We start from the raw sequence: 5,746 nt of genomic DNA, 5'->3' as shown, positions 1-5,746 counted from the left end.
GGAGAGAGGGCAGGAGGGAATTGTTTGTGCCTTGGAGGAGACAGAGGGGACTGATGGGGTATGGCTCAAACCTGGTCGGGGAGCTGGGATTTCTCGCGCACTTTGTCTGTGACTTTATTTTTTTGCGCGGAGGGGCAATAATGAGACCTCCCAGGCTTCATCCAGGCCTGGGAGGCTGGTGGAGGGGAAGCTGCACTTTGCAAGCCAAGCAGCAAGTCCCATGCACAGGCCACATAGGCTGGGATGGAAGTACCCAGGGGCCTGCACCTCTTACGAGGCTTGCAGGCAGCCCAGGCCAGGCGTGTACCCATGCACCCCTTGCCCGCCCCTAGCCCCAGGGGCTCGGGTGCAGGGCCCTTGGCCCGCAGGCTGCCTGGGCTCCAGCAGCAGGCGTCGCGGCCCCTTTAAGAGGAAACGCATCTGTTTGTTATCCTCCCACCCCGCTCCCATGCTGGCAGCCCCAGCGCCGTGCTCATTGGCTGTCCGCCACCCAGCTGTTGTCTGCGCCCCGCAACCTACCCCCGGCTGGGAGGTGGGGTGGGGCCCCGCGCCGCCTACCCCGACGCGATTGGCCGTCGGGGAAATGGGCTGCGGCTGAAGCTGGCCAACCGGCGGCGTGTTGCTGGGGCTCTGCGGCCGCGGATAGGCGCTGGCCCGTGGCAGTCAGCGCCAGCAGGGTAGGCTGAGGCGGTATAAGACCAGGCGGCAGGCCCCGGGGGGGCGGAGGCGCTGCAGAGCTGCCGGGCGACGAGGAGCTCCGCCTCACGCGCGGCCGCGCTCCGTCTGCCGCGCCCGGGCTCGGGGCAAGTAAGTGTAGTCCCGCGCCGGGCGGCGGAGCGCAGTGGTGGGGGGTGGAGGAGGCCGCGGCTCCCGGCTCCCTCACGGGGCTCCGCGGGGGCTGCGCCGGGCGGAGCCTCGGGCCATGTGACCGCGCTGTTTACCAACACGGCCGGGCCTCAGCGCCCTGGGGGGGACCAAGCCCCTTCTCCCCCTCCCCAGCACGGGCCCGCTGGGGTGTGCCTCATTCCTCCAAAACCCCTGTCCTCACCCGGGGCGGGGAGTGTGAGGAAAAGATCCTCTTTTTTTTTTTTTCTTTTTTTAATAGGGGGAAATAGTAAAAAAAAATCACGAGCCCCAGCACTTGAGGCGTCCGCGTGCTCCTCCCCCAGGACCCCTCCTGGTCGCGTTGCTGACGGTGCCTTGCCTGGGTGTTTTGGTTTTTTGACAGCGCGCGTCGGAGTGGGGGGGACGGGGACACAGCTCCCTGGCTCCCTCGCGTCTTGGAGGAAGTTGCAGGCTGTCCTGCCGGCCTGGTCCGATCCTCCCCGTGTCCCTGCCATTCCCTCCGTCCCAATGGCGAGGAGCACGGCAGTCCTCTCCAGCCTGTCCGCGCAGTACCCAGCAGCTGCGCTGTCGAACCCGAGCTGAAAAGTGTGTTTGCAGCGAGGTGTTCTGGCCTCTGCGGTTTCAGTGAGGGGGGGAAAGAGGCACTGTCCAGATGTCCTTTGCTTCATGCTCCTTTCTTCCCCTTTGAAGCCCTGTGTACTGGCCCTTTGGGTGCGTTCCTGCTCTTTTTGTTGTTTTGCAGCTATGGGGGGGAAGGAAAAATAAAAAATTAAATAGGTCCTGTGCTTTTAAAGGCTCCAGGTAAGAGCGGTCTTCCCTCTGAGCCATGGGCAGCGAGACTGGCTTCTTTGGCATTAGGTTTCCTTGGGGTTTGAGGGGCCAGACCCTCAGCTGTGGTTTTAAATCGGGGATGCCTCTGAAATTGGTGGGAATGCACAGACTTTTACACCCTTTGGCCGTCTGCCGCCCTTCCTTTTACAAGGAGGAAACTTGGTAGCCTATTTCATGGTTGACGGTAAAGAGAAGTTTCCTGGTGAACACACAGACCTGTCAGTCTGAGTGGAGCATATGTCCCGGTTGTAGGCCCACGTTGGCAACTCCAGCGGGACAAGCAAGCCTTTCCTCGGCAGCGTCTTGCTTGCTCCGCACTTGTAGCATAGCTCATACTTTCTGGTTTTGAATCCCTCTGCTTTATGTGCCCACAGCCAGTCTAGCCTGAGAGTTAGGCTGGTTGCCTGCTGGTGCTGGATATGGGTCTCTTTTTCAGCAACTGGGAGTGACTTCCTCCCAGAAAGTCCACCTGTCATCTGACTGGCTGTGCCACTTTTGTGTTTGCAGGAAATAACAATTAATGATGCTTATTTCTCCTACATCTTCCACCTGACAGTCGGGTGGCACTTAACAAACATGAATTAAGTCTCGTTGCTGCATCCCTGTGATGTAGGTAAATAACTATTATCCCTATTTTACTCATGGTTAAACTAGTGACAGAGCCATGGTTTGCTTAATGCCTTGCAGTCCGGAGCAGATATGGATATGAAACCCAGGCATCTGCCTTCCAATTTTCTCTTCTGCCTGGTCCACACTCCTTGGCAGCGATCCCATTTTATGCAGTATGCCATCTGGGGTTATCGGCACTTGGAGAAGCAGAGGTGGGATGTTCTGCTGACTCATGAGTGTGTGAGGTTTTTTGGTTTTCTTTGCTGTGATGGTAATGATTTCTTTAAGTGCAAGCTATTCCTGTCAAACCAAATGCACATCACTGAAGAAGCCAAAGCCAGCCAGGTTTGCATTTGCCCTTCAGAGCAGTTTTCATCAGCTGTACATAATGGAGATAATAACTGTTACCTATGTCATAGGGGTATTTGCAAGCCTTAATCTATTAATGAGCCTCAGATAAAGGATTTTACAGAAGTTGCAGCGTATACGTACTGTTGGCTTACGTTGGTATCTCAGCAGCTCCTTAATATGAAGAATTGCTTTTGAGTTAAGCAAACTAATTTTCTTTTCGTCGTACATCACCAGAATGTGAAGCGCTGGGGAATGAGACTTGACTTTACTAAAGGTACAACCTATAGACCATCACCTAGATAAACAGATTGCTCTCCTATAATGCCTCTAAGATGTTACTTGATACTCCTGCTAATTTTCACACACCCAAATTGAGAAGGTGGTCCTTTTAATAGGTAGATAATTGAGCATCTTGAGGTGTTATGGTCCGAGAACAAAAATAATTAACATCACCAGCACTTGATATCCAGGTGCAGCTTGCACTGCTACAATTAAATGCAGACTTGAGTGAATGGGATGCAGACCTCTGTCAGATAAAATGTTCTCACTTCTCCTGGTTTGCATTGCTATTGACTTTGTCATGAGAAGCACAGGCCCTGCATGGCTCAACAGTATACTTGAGGATTTAGATAAAATAGATGTAGGTGATGGGTTCAGTCAATCTGTACGTAAAGACCAAGAGACTATATCCAGCACCGTGAAGATGGGGTTAATAACCACTTACAGGGAGGGAAAAAGTCTGAAAATCCCAGGAACTCCCAAATGCTCACATTTGGATCAGAAACCAAAAGAAGACAAGGTGCGAGTCAGTTCACATACCTTGGCAGTAACGTATGAGCCAGTGGGTATATCCAGAAGGAAGCAACGATATGGATTGGCAGGGCAGCAACTGAGTGTACCAGCTCAAATGCAGTTTCATCATAGAAAGTGTACAGCTTGATGACTAGGTTCCATACCTAAAACTCCAGCGTGTTTCTTCCACCTGAACATCTGGACTGCTAGCTTGCACGTACGCACAAGGCATGGAGCAGATGCCCAAGGAAATACCCAAATTGCAAGCAAATACCCAAGGAAAAGGCTGGCTATTCCATGGAATGCATTTCTGTGAAACGCAGAGAGATCTGTCAGTTGAGCTTCTCCCTGTCTCCAAGGTTTATCCAGGAAAGGAGACGTTTTTGGGGCGGGCATTACGAGTGAAGTTGTAACATCTCCCATGACAAGAGAAGGCTGAAAGGCAATCTTGTGGCTGCCTACAAACTCATCCGGGGGGGTCAGCAGGGAATAGGGGACACTCTGTTTACCAGGGCGCCTCTTAGGGTTACCAGAAATAATAGCCACAAACTGAAGGAGAACAGATTTAGATTGGACGTAAGGAAGAAATTCTTCAAGGTAAGGGTTGCCAAAATATGGAATGGGCTTCCAAGGGAGGTGGTGCTTTCCCCCTACCTTGGAGATGTTCAAGAAGAGATTAGGCAGGCATCTGGCTGGGGTTACTTAACCTCAGCGCTCTTTGCTGCCTGGAGCAGGGGGTTGGACCTAATGATCTACCAGGTCGCATCTGACTCTAGAAATCTATGAGTCTATGACAGTTGTGCTGTGGGGGCAGCAAAGCGAACAGGTAAAAAGGTGTGATGGGGAGGAATCCTTCCCTCAAACTGGGAAATTAAAAAACTCATGGGATTAAACAGTGAAGACCCAGGCTAGACAAGAAGAATGGGCCCTGTCTGCCTTACGTGGCATCTGACTGCAGGGGCAGGATTTAGGCAATGGAGCAGTAGAGAGGAACACAGTAGAAATGCACAAAGGAAGAACCGCTTATCCCTTGTTCCAAGTCATGATACAGGTAGGTAGCCAGATCCTGGGGTGGGCCCTTTGTCCCCTCTGATCCTGACTGATATGTATCGTAGTTTGTCTTGTCCTGTCCCTCCCGTTTTCCAATGACAGCTTGAACATGCGATTTGCTTTGGCAGGAAGATGCGTGAGGAATAAGGAATTGCATCTTATTACTGCTCATTTATGCTGCTGCCATTATCTCACTGCAGCCCATTGTGTATATTTAACCAGTTCCCATTAGGGCCTGGTATCACACTTCTCAGGCTGTCGGGGAGAGTTTTTCTTAAATGTGCCGGGAAAATGGAGCCGTTTGTGAAATTAGTTTGGCTTGCAATTCAGTGTTTATTTGCAGCCCAAGTGGGCTTTGCTGGTAGGAGCAAAATCAAGTGCTGATTTGTTTCAAATCCCTGCTCCTGCTCCTTTTTAGCTTGTGCAGTTTTCTCCTGCAGTCTGACAGCCCGCACTGGTGTCTGTCTCAACCGGCTATTGAATTCTGTGCTCAGCTGCGATGAAAAGGAGCTGCGAAGCAAAGGTGGGCCTCGCTCAACAATAATGCTTTCCTGCTGTGTGTTACCAGTAGCACAGACTCATCTGCATTGCGAGGATGCTACTGCCAGCCAGCTCCTTGGAGACGAGAATCTTTGGATAAAAGGATGCATCTTGCAGCCCTTGTGTGACTAAGGCAGCAAGGTCTGGCCCAAAGGAGGCAAGAGACTGTAGGCCTGTCTGGTGTGCTGACTTCTCTCCATCTTGTCAGGTCCTTTGTTCTTAGATTAAGTTGTGGGAGGGGAGTTTAACTCCTTTGCTTCAGTACAATGGCAGCATCAAAATGCAACCTGAGGACTGCATTTCTTTCTAGAGCACAGTGACGCAGGAAAAGGCAGGCTTCTGAATAGGGCACTTGCTGGGCCATGAGGGAGGTGGGTTCAGCTTTTGGGCTCAGATTTATAAGGCTAGAAGAAACCATTGCCATAATGTGGTCTGTTGCAAACTCCCTGCCTGACCTTGAGTAAGGCACTTAGTGCTCTGTGCCTCAGTTTCCCTACATGTCAAATGAAAGTAGCACTGTCTCCCAGGCATGCACTGAACATTAGTTGATGCCTGTGAAGTGTTCAGGTAGAAGGCTCTATGGTCACTGTCCTAACACCCAAATTTTACAATGAGAGTACTATACCTCCCTGCCTGATTGGTGCTGTTTTACAGGGCACTATCAGTAGCTTTAGCCTCAGAATGTGATCACCATAAATAATTGTAGAAAACTGTGTGGGTGTGACAC

General features: G+C 51.6%; 1 protein-coding gene across 1 annotated transcript in view; it reads left to right on the top strand.

The window, feature by feature from the left end:
• The first annotated feature begins 728 nt into the window (after window positions 1-728).
• Window positions 729-5,746, top strand: part of YPEL2 (yippee like 2) — a 38,330-nt gene continuing 33,312 nt past the window's right edge. Inside the window, exon 1 of the mRNA XM_019511138.1 lies at window positions 729-807. The gene's annotated coding sequence lies outside the window, so the exon portion shown is untranslated. The remainder of the gene's footprint in view (window positions 808-5,746) is intronic.

The sequence above is a fragment of the Gavialis gangeticus genome, unplaced genomic scaffold (assembly GCF_001723915.1).
Source record: "Gavialis gangeticus isolate Ggan-Ray unplaced genomic scaffold, GavGan_comp1, whole genome shotgun sequence".
NCBI classification, from domain to species: domain Eukaryota; kingdom Metazoa; phylum Chordata; order Crocodylia; family Gavialidae; genus Gavialis; species Gavialis gangeticus.
This window is presented reverse-complemented; position numbering and strand designations above follow the sequence as displayed.